At 39.8% G+C, this 18,611-nt stretch overlaps 1 long non-coding RNA gene across 1 annotated transcript in view; it reads left to right on the plus strand.

The window, feature by feature from the left end:
* Positions 1–5,926: 5,926 nt before the first annotated feature.
* Positions 5,927–18,611, plus strand: part of LOC146797734 (uncharacterized) — a 172,685-nt gene continuing 160,000 nt past the window's right edge. Inside the window, exon 1 of the long non-coding RNA XR_014968520.1 lies at positions 5,927–6,127. This is a non-coding gene — a long non-coding RNA (uncharacterized LOC146797734). The remainder of the gene's footprint in view (positions 6,128–18,611) is intronic.

Genomic DNA, 18,611 nt, shown 5'->3' on the forward strand with positions numbered 1-18,611 from the left:
TGGAATTGAACTTTCCATATTAGTACATTGTTCTTTAATATGCCGAAGCAAGCAGAGAATGAGAATACACTATACTTGAAAACCTCTTGGTAATCCAGTACACAGAAACACCAATGCATCCTTGAATCATGTGCATCTTTTGTCAGCCTTGAATAAAGAAGATGAGGGATAAGTGAGTGTATGTAAGAGGGTCAATGTCATGCATTTACAGATCCTCTACATGGCGATGTGGATCAAGAATCTACACCAACAAATGTTTCTAAACTTTGTAATTTGATTTTTATTGATTTTTTTCAGGTTATGGGCATCCTCCAGCCTTCCATTCTCACTAATGCAAGGCATAGAGGAATCTGTGCATTCCTTAATGATGCTCTTACTTTTCTGCGTACCATAAACGTTAGGGTTGACTTGATACATTTATGGAAAATGTTGCATTGTGATCAAAAGCAAATGTTTTTTGTGGCAACGTGTATCATCTGCATCCTGTAGAGTAAAATTGCTGTTTGATACCTACAAGGCCCGATCTAGAGTTTGGGATAAAGTCCAGACTCTTGGTGCTCATCCCTCGCTGGAATTCCTGAAATCCTGTTTGTTATTTCTGGTGCATTCCACACAAGGACAGCAGTGTTCGAGGAGGCGGGAAGGGTGCCTGAAGGTCAAGGGAACTGGAGTGAGCCATGAAGACAGTAATCTCTGGAACTCCCTCTTCTATGCATTGTCAGATATGTGTTGTGGCAAAGAATAGAAGAGTATTCCAAAGAAAGGTATTCTCTGGGTCTATGCGTGCTAAAAACTCACAAATGAGGAGTATTTGCTGCATCGACTATTCATTTAGGCAAAAGGGAAGGATGCACACCTAGGTAGAGGTAAGTTTAAATAGGACCTTGTATTTCTAATATTGGACATGTAGGACATCTTAACTGTGATACATATTGGTGATATGCTGAATTATTCTGACACTTACAAGGATCATATTCACTAAGTCCACTGGTCTTGTCACATTTACAAGAGAGCCATTTATTTGCCAGATTAGCAATATGTGTATTTCATCAGACTAATGTGTATTTTGGGGGATCTAAGATCATACTTAGGTGAGTTTCTATGGACCCAAAGTGAGCACAGGCAGTTTTGGATTAACCACCACAATACTCTGCAATACAAATGCAATGTTTTTTTTTATTTTGCTAATTTCCACAGGAGCTTGATCCATAATTTCTCTCCAGTAGTTACACAGTTGACAAAGCTACTTAAGAAAAATGTACCATTTACATGAGCTTCTACAATGGAAACTAATTTCACTCTGTAATTTCACTCTGTCACTGCAACAGCAGCACTGGGTGAAATGTGTGCTGCTTAAAATATCACAACCCAGGTGTACTCCTGGCCTTAACAAGAGTAAATCTCTGTCCATTTCCAGGATTGGAAGAGGTTGGAGTACCGACATACTCATGGTTCTGTGGGCATTCACAAACTTTTTAAACTAATCACAAAGTGATATGCCCAGCCTCACCCCTTTCCTAGTATTTTACAATGATAAACTACGGACAACTGCATTCAAAATTGATCTCCTGGTTTAGAGGAAGCGGCCACCTGGAATGCGATGCACTGCAGATGTATTGAGTAACAAGCAAGCAACCTATTAGCACTACCTGGAGAATGTAGTATCTTCTTAATTAAATTAAAATAAAATGAAGAGAAGAGAAGCAAAGAAATGAAAGAGGAACTGTGAAGGAGAAAATTCCAAACTGAAGAATGGGCAAGACAGCTCTGATACTCAAGCAATTCAAGTTGTCAGGTGGATGTACATGTGATCAGAAAATGCCATCATTCTTAGGGCCAAAGAGCTAATGACTGATGAAGACTGAACCATTACCCCATGCAGTTCACTGTCATGGGCAGTAGCAGAGCGTAAATTACACTCAAACAAACCAATGGCTGAACAGAGTGAAACCAAAGGGACCCTGTGTCCTTATGAATATACATTTATAGATGTGAATGTGGATGTGTGCAATATTTAATAATTGAATACTTTTTTATTACAAGATCCTTGCAGACATCTAACAGGAGATTCTAGCAAGAATTATTACAGTGCAAACCATCTCCCCCTAGGTCTTGTCAGAGGCAGTCACCAACACTAAAATAATTCTCTACAAAGGTAATTTGACACTTCCTGTGGCAAAATATCTACCTGTAGGCTTTAATATAGAGAAATAACAATCCACCCTTAATTGCCTGTTGATTTTAACATATGTTTTGACAATCTATATGTCAGCCTAATGTGTTTATCATAACCTTTCCTAATACAGAGATCAGACCTATGGTAGTAGAAATACTTTTCCTAGTGAACCAATCAGGCCTGCAGCCATTATGAATGGCTTATCACATAACCAACTGAGGCCTCCTGTACTGAGCAAAACCTTTTCCACAAGGCAACCTTTAGGCATACAGTCATAAAATTACATGGTATACACAATTACAGTTGTCAAAACAAAATACTATCTAATCCAAGAGGGCCTAACATGGATTGTGAAGGTACACATTTTCTATACCCATGGTTTGTCAGCAGGGGCAACCAGCACCTAAATTCTTACCTACTATGGTAATCTGGGTGATTTTGTGTAATACCAAAATACCCATCTGTAGGCTTTATACAGAGTAATAACAATTTACCTTGAAGGTCTACTGATGTTAACTGCTTTCATTATGAACAATCAACCCTGTACCCTTTATCACTGGCTTTACACCATAACTAACTTAGACCTACTGTGTTAGTTCATAAGGCTTCCCATAAAGTAATCATAAGGTTTACTCAAATACAATTACAAATATGTACAAAATGCAGTTGTCAAAAAAATACAAAATTCCTATTAATAGGGCCTAATGCGTATTAGCATATTGTAAATTGTCTATCCCCATGGTTTGTTCAAGTGGGTGACCAGCACCAAAACACTTGCCAACTACAGTATTCTGTGAGAGTCTATGTACCAAAATGCATCCCTACAGGTTTTAGCACAGTGTAATAACACTCCACTCTAAAAAGCTGTTTGTCTTTCCTACATACTTTTCACAAGCAGTAGGAAAGGCCTTCGTGCATTGTTATAACTTTTCATTAACCGCTTCACCACGGCAGATATTCCGCCGGGGTGCGGACGAATCTGAAGCGTGCGCAGATCGGAGGGCCCCGGGCCGAGATCAATACACGACCATCGTGAAAAAGGTTAAGGGAGCAGAGTAATTGGCATTCCATACATTTATGCATCAAAATATTAATATGTTTAATAAAATATTAATCAGTGTACAAATGCATTAATCCAAGTGTTAGCAAGGAGCTATATTTAGTTGTAGCAGAAGCCACTTTTATATAATTGACCGAAAATTGAGGCATTAAGGCATTGTTTATGGTAACTGAATTCAATTGACTGACATTTATTCTCTTAACTTTAGAGTGATCGTGGCAAAGCCTTAAGCTTGACCTAATATGTCTTAAAGCCTTCCTCATATGCAGAATAAAATGATGTTCTTGAGTTGCTACCATGTTTTCTTTCTATTTCAGGTGCCCTATCTACTTTACTAGTTAGAATAGTATCTTGTTTATATAGGGAACTGATAGATAAGAGAACAGTAATTGTAATGCAGAGTGTGGAAATGGGACAGAGCCTTCTGTGCCAGGCAGACCAGACTAGTGCCACTTTCAAGATGGTGCTGCAAGCTTTGTGTTACATTGTTCAGTGATGGGAACGTGGGAAGTTTATCTACCTACTCCCAGGAGATACTGTACCACGATTGGTCCAACCAAAGGAAGTTGGTGGGACGAACTAATCCAGAACTTTCTACTGTGTATTAATTGTGCAAACTCTTATAGTTTAGCAGTTCCTGACTTCGCTGAGGGAACATCTTTCCCGAACTCTGCTGATTTTCTCTACTTGTGATATGGAGTTTCATGCTTGAAACACCTGCAACTAAATCCCCTGAACCTTAACTGGGTTCAACAGATGTTTAAACATTTGTCTTAATTTCCCCTAGCCACCTTCGATGCCTTATTTAGATTAGGGAACTTATTTTATGGAACCAATCTGTTTTCTATGATATTGTGAATGCATGATCATGTAGCAAAATGAATGATAAACTCACATAAGAAAGAGGACAATATTGTGGAAATGTGCTAGGACAATATAATGAAAAATATATAATTAGCCGCCTTAGAAAATATATGTACATAGAATTGATTTTTTAAAATTTTATCTTGAGAAAAACCATAAACCCTCCCAAAAATATTTTTTATAGGATGTACTTTTGCGTATTTGCACTCATCAATAATAAGCACTGTATAGCACTTTGCACTTTATGGCCTATTTTGAACACAGTTGACATCAGGATGCACTAGACACTTTAGGGGGTTGACATAAGAAGACACTGTGAATAATCACTGAAAGATAAAAATGCATCATTTTATATGGGACTCAACCTATGGCTTATATGATCACATTCATGCACTTTTTAGTGACAGTGGCTGAATAGGATGACTCTAAATAGGACCATTCAAGGGGCATGTATGCAGGTAAATTAATCAAATGATCATGAACTGATGATATTTGAATGGTGTCTAAATACCATTATGGTTTTAGACCATTATTTATTTATTTATTTATTTAGTTATATACATTCATATATTTATATGTGTCTAATTGAGTCATTGTCTGTGTCACCGATATAGTATGTACATAAGGTTTGTAGAATGTATGTTTTTACTGGCCTTTAAATCATTTTGAGTCTCCGATTACATAAGGGTGCAAATTTGTGGTTCAGGTCTGTACTTCAGTAAAAACATGGGACATTTTAGTAAAATAATGTCGGCTGACATTATAAATTAGCAAGTTCCAATGTGATTTCTGATGGTATAAACTAATAGAATAATGGTAACAGTCTTTCTTTTATCTTTGGGGTCAAGTGATACACAAACGAAAAAAAACATTTAAATTGTCTCACCGCAAGGTATTCCGCATGTGATCAAGGCCGTTTAACCGGCCAAAATGCGTCATGACTGAAATATGAGAGAAAATAAATAATAATCGCACAAGCAAGAGGAGTTTGTGCATTCTTTCTCGCTGTCAAGGAGGTTAAGGAGTGCTATACAATTGGATTTGATATATATATTCATTCAACATATGCCCGAAAGCTTGAGAATGCACTCGACAGACAATGAACACCTTTCGGTATTAATTGAAATTTGGAAACCAGCATCTGTATTCCAGGTTAAAAGTCTTTATTTGCCAATGCGTTTCGAGGCTCCAGCCTCTTCTTCACAGGCAGCTTTGATCTACGGAATAAAGGTTCCAATTAGTTCCATGCTTTGTTTATATGTATACGCTCCCGGTGGGCTACGCTTAGTGCAATTAATTTTTAAAGCATGATGGGACATGTGGTCCACATTGGATCAGGTTTTACTCTCAGTAAGTTCTGTGTCACAGTCTTCTCTTTATAGCTTTTCACATACCCACAGTGGGCCCCAGAATACAGCGCAGATTCATTATTCCACATTAGCTGTGCTGCTAGATCGGTTTCGACACAGTTCCAAACCACGCAGTCTCTCGTCTTCAGGGATGGTGCAATTCTCCACGGCAGGGCAGCCATGTCGTAAATTATTCAACAAACACCCAAAAGCTTGAGAATGCACTCGATAGCCAATAAACACCTTCCGTTATCAATTCAAATTTGGAAACCAGCATCTGTATTCCAGGTTAAAAGTCTTTATTTGCCAACGCGTTTCGAGGCTCCAGCCTCTTCTTCACAGGCAGCCTTGATCTACGGCACAAAGGTTCCAATTAGATGCATGCTTTCTTGATATATACGCCCCCAGTGGGCTACGCTTAGTGCAATTCATTTTTAAAGCATGCTGGGACATTTGGTAAACACGGAATGCGTCAGGGGATGGGACAATTTACCGTGATGCCGAGGAGAGCCAGAAATGAAGTCCACATGGTCAGCTTCCCGCCGAGTGCCTGCAAAGCTTTCGGGCATTTGTTGACTGATCTTTTGACACGGCGGCCCTGCCGTGGGTAGGAGCACCACCTCGTTGAAGCACAAGAGGGGCTGCGGCCGGAACCTTTCCTGAAGCCGTACAGCGCAGGTAGCCCGAAACAAAAGTGACTCTCCTGTAACACCGCGGATCCTACAAAGGAAAAGAAAATAGTTTTTAAATGAAACAATAATGGAAACCCACTAAGGGAAGATAAAATGCTCAACTAGGGACCACATGCCCCAGCATGCTTTGTAATGACTTATGCATGAAGCAAAGCCCACTTAGGGAAATGAACCAATCAGGCATGCAGAGAATGAAAATAAAACAGAGCTTCTTCTGGTATGCGTTTCCAAGCAAGCCTATGAGTAAGATGTGGTAAACATCGAAACGCGTCAGGCGATGAGACAATTTACTGCGATGCCGAGGAGAGCCAGAAATGAAGTCCGCATGGTCGGCTCCCTGCTGAGTGCCTGCCAAGCTTTCGGGCATTTGTTGACTAATATATATATATATATATATATTTATATGTGTGTGTGTGTATATATATACATATATATATACATTACCTACTGGCGGTCGCCAGTAGGTAGTTATAGTTAGGACCACGTTTCCATAGGAAATCCGCAACATTCTATTTTGAATAACTTTGGCGCCGGTCGACGAATCCTCGCGAATTTCTCAAAATAGGTGGGGCGCTACGCTCCGCTCCTACCCTGAAAGTCTCGGGGGGATTCGTCAAGCGGGGGCTGAGATAAAAGGGGGGTCCCAAAACGCGTTTTTCCCATGCATTTTTCCATAGGACCTTTAGACAGGGCTACAGCCCGAACGGCTGAACAGAATTACTAGAAATTTGGCAGAGAGGTAGTCCTCAGGTCAAGGAAGTGCATTTTGTAGGTTTGGTGTAAATCTGTTCAGTAGATTCTGAGAAAATAGCCTTTAAATCAATATATATATCTGAGCCAGCTTACGGTACGCTTACGGTATGCTTACCGTACGCGTACGGTGGCGTGCGCGAGCGCGATTCTGATTGGCTCTTAGATATTAGTAAACATTCGAATCGGCCGAAACCAGGAAGCGGCGGCCGCCATTTCGTGTGTTTCACTCAGAAAAAAATGAGTGATAACAAGAAAAGGGGGCAAGGAGGAGAGTTACAGACCCCCTTACATTTGTGAGGGGGTCAAAGAAGGACAGAAAAGTACAAAGAAAACATTTATTGATTTAAAAAAAAATCACGGGGTACGCGTACTGTAAGCGTACGGTAACAGAAAAAAAAAATAAAAGAAATGAAATGCAGATTTAAGAGTTTAGATATTAGGGGGCTCTAAAAAGAGCCGTTGTGTTTATGAAGTTATTTTTTAGTGGTACCTACAAGTAAGTACCGATGCAGAGTCTAAGGTTCAAGAGGAAGACTCTGTTCCCTTCATCATTGAAGTGCACACCATCTCCTCTATAAATGTCTTGCATGTCGTAACGCAAGTTGTTGTGGTAAATGGAACCCATACCATAGTCACGGAGGAAAGCAGAAACAGATTTGTTGACGTGCTTTCTTGCTTTGTCAATCTGCGGACAGAAATGATTGGACCAGTTCCATTTTTGCCTTTGGCATATGTTGGAAAACACAAAGGCAGTTTTAGGGAAAAGTGAAAACAGTTGTGCAAAGGTGTCCTTCATAAGCATTTCCAGACCTACCCCAGTCAAAGTGCCTAGGTCATTGCCACCACAGTGCACTATTATGAGGTCAGGGTGTTGGATTTGCATGAAGGATTTCACCAATGGCATCAATTGGTGCCACTTTAACCCTCTCTGACCAATCCATTTAATGTCTACATTTGGCAAAGCAAGGTCTCTCACCATACCTGTTTTCTCTGCAAACTTTTCACTCCAGAAGACATAGCTGTGTCCTACAATCCACACTGTGAACATCTTCAAAGGAGATCTGGATGCACTCAGGAGGTGTAATTCAGTAGAATGGTAAAAAGAAATGAAAGACAGTTTGGAAATGGAGGCATACATATTTTTTTATAAAAAAAAAAGAACTGATTGGCTGTTTCATACCATTCTACACTAAAAACTAGGCTGTGTGTGTAAATTTATAGAAGCATGTTTTGTATTGGTACAGAAAAATGTGTTACCAAAGAACAGTACTATGGATTTGCTGTTAGGTTTGAAAAGTCAAGCACTCTTGCTCTGTGGAATTGAAACATTGTTTGGCAAACTTCTGACCTAACTCTACACAGCAGTGTTCCATGAGCTGTTGCTATGGTAGCAGGCAGAAGTCAAGTTGGGGGAAGGGTACTAGGCAGAAGTCAAGTTGGGGGAAGGGTACTTTTGGGAAAGGGTTGGTTTTCAACCAATAGAAATGTGTGATTACATTTGAAAAAAAGGGGGAAGCACTGAGATTTGAAACTTACATGTATATGTGTGGAAAAATAGAGGGAAACTTTGCCATTATCTGGTTCTGCTGAGAGGAGAGAGGTGTAGAGAACAGAGATCCTGGCTCTGATAATCTGCTGTTTGAGTGCCACATTTCTTTCACAACTAACTAATTTTAAAGGTGAGTTTAGAGTTTGAGAGGAGATGTATATGGTAAATTAAGAAATGAATAATAGAAATGTAATTCTTTTTGTTGAAGTTGTGTTTATTATTTTCTGTTTTGGGAGAAATTTAAATGTGAGGAACATGTAAAATAATATGGACTATGTTTTCACGATAAATTAAGGTGTATTGGTATAAAAAAAGAATAGTTTAAGGGTTTGAGGTTGGACTCAGTAATGCAAATACATTCAGCATCACTAAGGCTGGTTGCCCTTGCTGGAATGTAGGCAGTCACCCAGGTTACACATGTTGGGAAATATAGGCAGAGATTTATTGTGTACAACTCTGGTAATTTTATATTTGCATTAGTAGGAAAAAGGGGGAGCGATTTTTTGGTGCAGAAGCAGACTCTTAGCACACACCCAGCTGCTTTCCATGTAGAATCATGCACAGTATTTACAAGCGAGTGGGGTTTGAGGTTTCAGTCTGTAATGCAAATACATTCAGCATCACTAAGGCTGGTTGCCCTTGCTGGTATGTAGGCAGTCACCCAGGTTACACATGGTGGTGGTCTGAAAAAGCAGTCTGGACATGGGCTTTTTAAAAAATCTGAAAAGTGGATTCATAATGTGTCAGTCTGTAAAAGTGATTATCACTTGCCAAAAAAAAAGAGCAGTAAGTGTGCTTTCAAATTGGGAAAGAAATTTCGTTTTGTGACTAATGTGAAAACATGACTCTGTGTGCAAATAGGAATTACAGGCAGAGATTTATTGCGTTTTGCTCTGGTGATTTCACAGTTGCATTAGTAGGAAAAAGGGGGAGCCATTTTTTGGTGCAGAAGCAGACTCTTAGCACACACCCAGCTGCTTTCCATGTATAATCATGCACAGTATTTACAAGCGAGTGGGGTTTGAGGTTTCAGTCTGTAATGCAAATACATTCAGCATCACTAAGGCTGGTTGCCCTTGCTGGTATATAGGCAGTCACCCAGGATACACATGGTGGTGGTCTGAAAAAGCAGTCTGGACATGGGCTTTTTAAAAAATCTGAAAAGTGGATTCATAATGTGTCAGTCTGTAAAAGTGATTATCACTTGCCAAAAAAAAGAGCAGTAAGTGTGCTTTCAAATTGGCAAAGAAATTTTGTTTTGTGACTAATGTGAAAACATGACTCTGTGTGCAAATAGGAATTACAGGCAGAGATTTATTGCGTTTTGCTCTGGTGATTTCACAGTTGCAATAGTAGGAAAAAGGGGGAGCCATTTTTTGGTGCAGAAGCAGACTCTTAGCACACACCCAGCTGCTTTCCATGTATAATCATGCACAGTATTTACAAGCGAGTGGGGTTTGAGGTTTCAGTCTGTAATGCAAATACATTCAGCATCACTAAGGCTGGTTGCCCTTGCTGGTATGTAGGCAGTCACCCAGGATACACATGGTGGTGGTCTGAAAAAGCAGTCTGGACATGGGCTTTTTAAAAAATCTGAAAAGTGGATTCATAATGTGTCAGTCTGTAAAAGTGATTATCACTTGCCAAAAAAAAAGAGCAGTAAGTGTGCTTTCAAATTGGCAAAGAAATTTCGTTTTGTGACTAATGTGAAAACATGACTCTGTGTGCAAATAGGAATTACAGGCAGAGATTTATTGCGTTTTGCTCTGGTGATTTCACAGTTGCATTAGTAGGAAAAAGGGGGAGCCATTTTTTGGTGCAGAAGCAGACTCTTAGCACACACCCAGCTGCTTTCCATGTGGAATCATGCACAGTATTTACAAGCGAGTGGGGTTTGAGGTTTCAGTCTGTAATGCAAATACATTCAGCATCATTAAGGCTGGTTGCCCTTGCTGGTATGTAGGCAGTCACCCAGGATACACATGGTGGTGGTCTGAAAAAGCAGTCTGGACATGTGCTTTTTAAAAAATCTGAAAAGTGGATTCATAATGTGTCAGTCTGTAAAAGTGATTATCACTTGCCAAAAAAAAAGAGCAGTAAGTGTGCTTTCAAATTGGCAAAGAAATTTCGTTTTGTGACTAATGTGAAAACATGACTCTGTGTGCAAATAGGAATTACAGGCAGAGATTTATTGCGTTTTGCTCTGGTGATTTCACAGTTGCATTAGTAGGAAAAAGGGGGAGCAATTTTTTGGTGCAGAAGCAGACTCTTAGCACACACCCAGCTGCTTTCCATGTATAATCATGCACAGTATTTACAAGCGAGTGGGGTTTGAGGTTTCAGTCTGTAATGCAAATACATTCAGCATCACTAAGGCTGGTTGCCCTTGCTGGTATGTAGGCAGTCACCCAGGATACACATGGTGGTGGTCTGAAAAAGCAGTCTGGACATGGGCTTTTTTAAAAATCTGAAAAGTGGATTCATAATGTGTCAGTCTGTAAAAGTGATTATCACTTGCCAAAAAAAAAGAGCAGTAAGTGTGCTTTCAAATTGGCAAAGAAATTTCGTTTTGTGACTAATGTGAAAACATGACTCTGTGTGCAAATAGGAATTACAGGCAGAGATTTATTGCGTTTTGCTCTGGTGATTTCACAGTTGCATTAGTAGGAAAAAGGGGGAGCCATTTTTTGGTGCAGAAGCAGACTCTTAGCACACACCCAGCTGCTTTCCATGTGGAATCATGCACAGTATTTACAAGCGAGTGGGGTTTGAGGTTTCAGTCTGTAATGCAAATACATTCAGCATCACTAAGGCTGGTTGCCCTTGCTGGTATGTAGGCAGTCACCCAGGATACACATGGTGGTGGTCTGAAAAAGCAGTCTGGACATGTGCTTTTTTAAGAATCTGAAAAGTGGATTCATAATGTGTCAGTCTGTAAAAGTGATTATCACTTGCCAAAAAAAAAGAGCAGTAAGTGTGCTTTCAAATTGGCAAAGAAATTTCGTTTTGTGACTAATGTGAAAACATGACTCTGTGTGCATATAGGAATTACAGGCAGAGATTTATTGTGTTTTGCTCTGGTGATTTCACAGTTGCATTAGTAGGAAAAAGGGGGAGCCATTTTTTGGTGCAGAAGCAGACTCTTAGCACACACCCAGCTGCTTTCCATGTGGAATCATGCACAGTATTTACAAGCGAGTGGGGTTTGAGGTTTCAGTCTGTAATGCAAATACATTCAGCATCACTAAGGCTGGTTGCCCTTGCTGGTATGTAGGCAGTCACCCAGGTTACACATGGTGGTGGACTGAAAAAGCAGTCTGGACATAGGCTTTTTAAAAAATCTGAAAAGTGGATTCATAATGCTCTCAGTTTAGTTTATAGATCACCTTCCAAACCTCTGTGGGAAAAGCATGAGAAAATATTTTTCTCTCAATCATGATATCCCAGCAGAAGGCTTTTTCACATGGTGAAATCACCTTAGAACATACCACAATTCCTAAAATGAGTATGGTACCATCAACAAATGATTTATAATGTAACTAAAATCTTAAAACCTTCTATTAACTGCAATGATTTTTAATGAGGTGCTATCATGTATATTGGTCCCAAGATGGCTGCCAACACTTCTTGGATGAAGTGCTAACAGCCAATCAGATCTCAGGATGAGATGTGTGGTTAGGCTCCACCCACATATATATATGATTTTACTTTTGATTTTCTCAGGAACTACTGAACAGATTGACACCAGACCTGCAAAAGGCACTTCCCTGACCTGTGGACTATCTCTCTGCCAAATTTCAAGTAATTCTGTTCAGCCGTTCGGGCTGTACCTTGGACTAAAGGTCCCTATGGAAAAATGCATGGGGAAAACGTGTTTTGGGACCACCCTTTTTTCTCGGCCCCCGCTTGACGAATCACCCCGAGACTTTCAGGGTAGGAGCGGAGCGGAGCGGAGCGCCCCACCTATTTTGAAAATTTTGCGAGGATTCGTCAACCGGCGCCAAAGTTATTCCAAATAGAATGTTGCGGATTTCCTATGGAAACACGGTCCTAACTATAACTATCTACTGGCGCCCACCGCCAGTAGATAATATATATATAATTTATTTTATATATATAATTTATATTTATATATATAATTTACTGATTGATTTGTAACTTTGACTAAATTGTTAAAATCCTCATGGCTTTAACACCATCCTCTCTGTCGTTTTTGCAGAGGCATTTGGTTTAGCTGTAATGGAAATTTTGTGCTGAAGCTAGCTCTTTTCACATATTTCTAGTCAACATTCAAAGGTCAATATAAGCAGTGGCACAATCTGATAGATGACTACACTAGAAAGCTGTGATACACAGTAGTGCGCTGGATCAATTGGTAGCAGAGGATCTTCTGCTTAAAGGAAGAAAACAACCAACCTCCAATACAATGCTCTAAATAAAGAGTCAAATATAGAAGCTAATCGGTCAAAATCTTTTTTCATATGAAATGAATCAAACTTTTCTCTTTAATTTCACATTCATGTTCACAGTCCATATTTTAAGACGTAATGTGTTGAAAAAGGTAACTATCTCATCCTCACATGCTACAAAACCCCAACCTACTCACAAACTTCATACATACCACTGATACTGACACATCTCCTGGTAACACATTAAGACCGTCTTGTGCCATACCCCAGTGACACATATCCAGCACAGATACAAATAAAACAAATAAATAACCTCATAAGAATGTTGCCATATAGATGTATAAGTCCTTATACATTTCCAAAAGACTATTAGCCTGACAAACATTTACAGGTCTCTATAGAACATATTTTCATACAATGGATGGATTAGTTATTTATACTTTATATACTTGATAATCATCAGTCTCATCTGGATGCATCATATTCCTTTATCGTGTCCCAGGGGCGGTAGCGCAGGTGCCAACGTGCGTTTTGGTGTAAAATGGCCAGTTAGCCACACACCTTCTTCAGAGCACAATTAGAAACAAAAATGATGCTCAAGTAAAAACAAGGAGGGCGGAAAAACACTTGTCCAAATCCCCCCAATTCTATAAAAGAACCCAAATACCTCCAAAGTGACATCCAACAACAAAAAACCCACACACAAAGGATAAAATTACTATCACCAAATGCTTCCCCCTGGTGTCTAAGAAATAATCCTTTCAAAAGGACGAGCCAACAGAAGAAATGGTATTAGGATCATATACTTACACCCGCTGTTTACAGTAAAGAGAGAGGATGCTTTGTCTTTGGATTGTAGGAAGCTAGAAATATTCCAGAAAAAGATCTTGAACTTGTTTAAGTCTAGCCGATGTCCCTAAAGTCCATTACCCAATGCGGAGTATTGAATGTTTCTGCGATTTTGGGGTCTGAGCAGTGAGTTTAAGCAGGGATCTGCATCGAAAATTGTGTGTCAAGCTTGCGGTGTCTGTGTTGACTTGCAGTGTGGCGTCTACTTTTAGTCTGAGAAAGCTGAGAAGCTGGACAGAAAAGCTAATGTGTTTCTTTATGTATACTGCTCATTTATGTAAAAGCGTATGTGTTTGCTGTTCAGAAATTGAAGCCGTTATCGGACTTGTGGCAGCCCAAGATCCTGTGAAAGATAACAAGTGTATTATTGGTAAACTTACCTGTTGGAGTTTTGTGTTGTTGATTCATGAGAGGTACCATGGGTTGCATAATTAAGACAGGGAACTATAATCGACTGTGAGTGCACTAATAGTGATTGGCGTTAGTAGATGGTATTGCGCAGAGGAGAAACTGCACTAGTCAGGGTGATTTCCCACTGGTCGAGATCTCACTTGTTTGTGTGATAACATTGGAAAGTGTTATTCTCTGTTTATCCCCTTGAATGAGTGTTGGATTTCTCTAGTGGAACAGAGAAGAGTCATTTGTTATTTCTGCTTTCTTTGGCATTTTTGTAAAATTCTGCTTACACAACGAAAGTGTAAAGGAGGGTGAACCGCTGCAAAGTACTGCAACAACGTCATTATGTACCCCGCTGGTGTTGGTCGGTTGGTCATTGTGTCATCAGGTGCCGCAATAAGAAAGGCTTGCATAAAGATGTCGCTCTGAGATTGGACACTGAAAGTACTGCGTACTGCATTGTGATTTACTGAGAACTACTGGTTGTTCAAAATTGAGATTGTTTGCTCCTGGCTGTCGTAAACTACTGCAAAATTAAACGTTTTAGGGTATTGAGAGATTTTGTGTGGTGGTGATGTTAGGGTCCCCATTCATGAGGGCAAGGAATCTGCTCTGGAATGTAGACTATGTCAATATGCGGCCATCAATGTCGGGCTTTTGGCTTAACCAAGTGGAACAGGATCACTGAGAAAGAAGGGGCTTTGCCATTTTCCCGCTATGGTATCTTTAATTTTCATATAATTGAGATTTTGAGACGAGTGTTAGACTACATGAGGCCTCCACCTAGACCAGTGCAGTATGAGGCTTTGAACACTTGGGAGCATGCTGCACACGCCAAAGATAAGGAGAAGTATCAAACCTAGAGCTAAAAGGAAAGTCTGTAGTTGGCTGGATGCAAAAAGGGCTGCTGAACAGTAGATGAGGAGAATAGAAGTGGTCAAGAGTGTTCAAATGTACTTGCCGCTAGAAAATGACAACTCAAAGAAAAAGAAAGCACAGGGAGAGGAGGACACAGGTGCCCAGTTTGAATCTAGTACTGATAGTGACTATAGTGACGATTTTCTGGAGGACTTGTTGCCCTCCCAACCACCCCCATACAATGCAGTTTAACCTTCTGGTGAAGATCCCTCTGGTAGAAGTAATTAAACAACTATCTCCAATAGTCTTGTTCAGTCCCAGGTAGGAGGGCTAGCTCCGACAGCCCCAGTTCTCACTGCACCAATACAGATGGCCTCTGTTGTGACAGTCCTAATTGCAACAGCCCCAGCCATGCCAACTTCAGTAGTGACAACCCCTATCATTATGGTCCAGACTGCAACTATCCCCATTGCAACTACTCCGACTGCAATAGCTCTGATTCCTGTAGTTTCAGGTGCAACAGCTGGAGTCTCCATTACCAATACCGTTACCACAACTCAAAATTCATAAATAATTCTATGGAACGCCAACGCATTAGTAGGAGCTTTTGCCTCAGACCCTTCTTTATTGTTTTCAACCCTTATTGCTCAGGGTGCTACTGTGCTCTTGGACCTAGGCACACTGCCCGGAACAGGAGGAACTTCCCTGGGAAGTGGAGAAACAGAGGCGGTTGATGACAGTCCAATTACTCAGATGACTTTGAGACCCTTAGCTGTCCCTAGATTGGTTGTGGAACTGGACGAACTTATTAAAGGACATCTGTATACAAGGTATCTAGATGGGTACAATAAAAATGAGTTCCTGTTCTTTAATGGAATTGCCCTGAAAGCACACCAAAGCTTGTCAGAATTAGCAAATGAATACAATATTGATCTATGGAAGAGCCAGGCCTTACAGAAGAGCTTTAGAGCACATGTAGATGAAAATATGATTGCCAATTTAAGGACTTCTGTGTTTCAAGATACACATTAACGAATTAGTTGTTAATTTACAAGATTGGAGTAATTTGGATAAACTAATGGACAGTTGGATTAGGAAAAAATAGATGAGGAAAATGAATGAGGATACTAGGTGGGACAAAGACTGTGACTCCACAGAATGACACTGATGCAAGTGCCTTCCCTTTATGGCAAGTGCATGGAGGGGAATATGTGCCATGATAATCTTACCACATTTGGAAATAGGTTCCTAAAATTGAGAGAGAGTCACAACTTGTGATACACTCAGGTGGAGAGGTTTGTTAAGATTATGAAGGTGTTGTGGGGGGTTTGAATATCTTTTTCGACATTGTGATACCTAGTGACTTGTGGGTAAAATGCAAGGTGGTGGTACAGTGGCCGAATGCAGAATCCCAGAGAGGAGCTCAGACAAAGGCACCATCTCCCTTGGTGATGCAGAAGTACAAACAAGTGGTTAATTTTCTGAAGGGGAAGGTGCAGCAGAAATAGATTGCTTGGTTGAAGATAAATTGCACTACTGAAGAGGATGCTAGCTCCTTTCATACATTTCCAACCATCAATCAAAGTCTATATTACCAGTGGCACAATCTGATGGATGACAACACTAGAGTATTGAAGTATAAGAATGTGCACTGGATCATTATAAACACATCACGCCTAAGGAGTCTAACATAACTTTTTCCAATGCACTAAGAAAGGCTCTACCCTCTACCAAAGGCTTGACACCATATTCAACTCAGAGCTACGGATGTACGCAGAAGCTGGCAACCATCAGGCATACATTTACTAGATTACAGTAGGCAAAAAAAATGTACAGCTCCTTTCAATGGGGCCTCACAAAAACCATCCCAGTGAAATTCTACTCTCAGGGTTTATCACTATGGATAAACATATTACCCTAGCCTATGATGGTAATCTCTCAGATTACACATAACCAAATACTTTTCTATGTACGGCCTGTAACACAATGCAACAACAATCCACTGTTATATTCCAACTGACTTTACCATGTGCTTTTACCAAATGATTGGTCAAGCTTACTGCCTTTGTAACAATTTTTCATAATAAACAGGAATGGTCTATGGCATCAAGCATAACATTTCTCTGCCCACCAATAAAGCTTATAGATGTCATTACTGGCTAGTCAACAAAGAAACAAAGAAAGAAGCGCAGCACGCATGCACTCAGTAAACTAATCCAAAACAGTTCTCAATAATAAATGAATATCAACAAAGTTGTATGAAAATGAAAAGCAGAATTAGGACGAAATCAGTGAATTCACCTTTAGCCTTACATTGGCAAACTGCACAACATTCTATTCCACAACTTAGATTTGGGGTGCTTGAAATTTTAGAGAATCGTATGGATGGAGATACATCTAAACTATAATCCCAACGTGAATCATTTTCGATCTGGTTCATGCAAACCTTGTCCCCCAACGGTCTTAATGACAAATTTGAACTATCTTGCTTCTTGTAATTGTTGTCATTGTTTAGTCAGTCATTCTGTTTGTATTAGCCTTGTTTGGTAGGCATCTGCTTTTTCCTTCACCATGCTCATGAGGGTGTCCTTGATTTAAACTGCCTATTAGTATTTTCTCATTTTCCTTTTTTTCTCTATTTTTTTCTCTCTTAGTTTCTTTCTTTTCCCTTTTTGCTTTTTACATCATTCACTTCATTATTTTTTAGCATTTTTTATTTTCTGTTATCGTTGTTTATTCGTTTGTTTGACTCCGCTTTGTTCCCTGCATGGTTCGAATATCTCTCCATTAGCTGTCTTGTGTCCTTCTGTTTTATTTTTTGATTTTGTAGGGTTGTTTGTTTAGACTGTAGTAGTTGTGGGTTGTGTAATCTGCCCGGTTCATTTCCTGACCATTTCTATCTATGGGAGTGCACGATTTATTTCATTTCATTTTATTTTATTTTAATTATGAATTAATTTTTTGTTTGCATTTTCGAACTTCTTACTTTTGATCTTTACTGGTTTTCTGGGTTTGATTCCATTTATGGCTTGTTTCTGTTGATTCTGTTTTTTCCCACTTTAGTCCTATTTCGATGTTTATAGCCCCAGTCATCGCGGTACGTGTACTTTTTGGCGCGTTTCGGCATCAGTTTGTTTACGCACCTCATACCGTTTGAACACGGTCTCTTTGGGAGGCTTCCTACACAGAACCTAATAGTCTGTTGCTCTAGTCGTCGTGTCAGGGGTATTTTGCTGGCACGCTTTTGCGTCAGTCTGCACGCGTATCTTGTGTCGTTAGATAAGAGCAACTATGAAAGGCTTCGTTTACAGAACTTGAAAGGTATTTGTTTTTTCAATTCCGTTATTTGCTGTTTTCTGGTCATATCTTTTTGCAATTACACAGCGGTCTCTTTTCACTTTTAGGTATCCATTTGTTGTTTTGTAAGACGTTCACTGGCATCGTTTTTCCTTGAGGTGTTGGTAAGCTGGTTTGCTTTTGCTTAGTTGCGTTTGTTCACTCACAAGGTATTACTTTTCCACTGATTTTGTTACTTGATTATTTCGGCAGCATCTGTTCTGAGCCGATTGGCTGTGGTTTTCAGGCAATATGTTTGCACGATTTTGTCGATAGGTACGTGTGGTTCATTTAACATCGCTTGCTCTTCCTTCATTTTT

The sequence above is a fragment of the Triturus cristatus genome, chromosome 9, assembly GCF_964204655.1.
Source record: "Triturus cristatus chromosome 9, aTriCri1.1, whole genome shotgun sequence".
Taxonomy (NCBI): domain Eukaryota; kingdom Metazoa; phylum Chordata; class Amphibia; order Caudata; family Salamandridae; genus Triturus; species Triturus cristatus.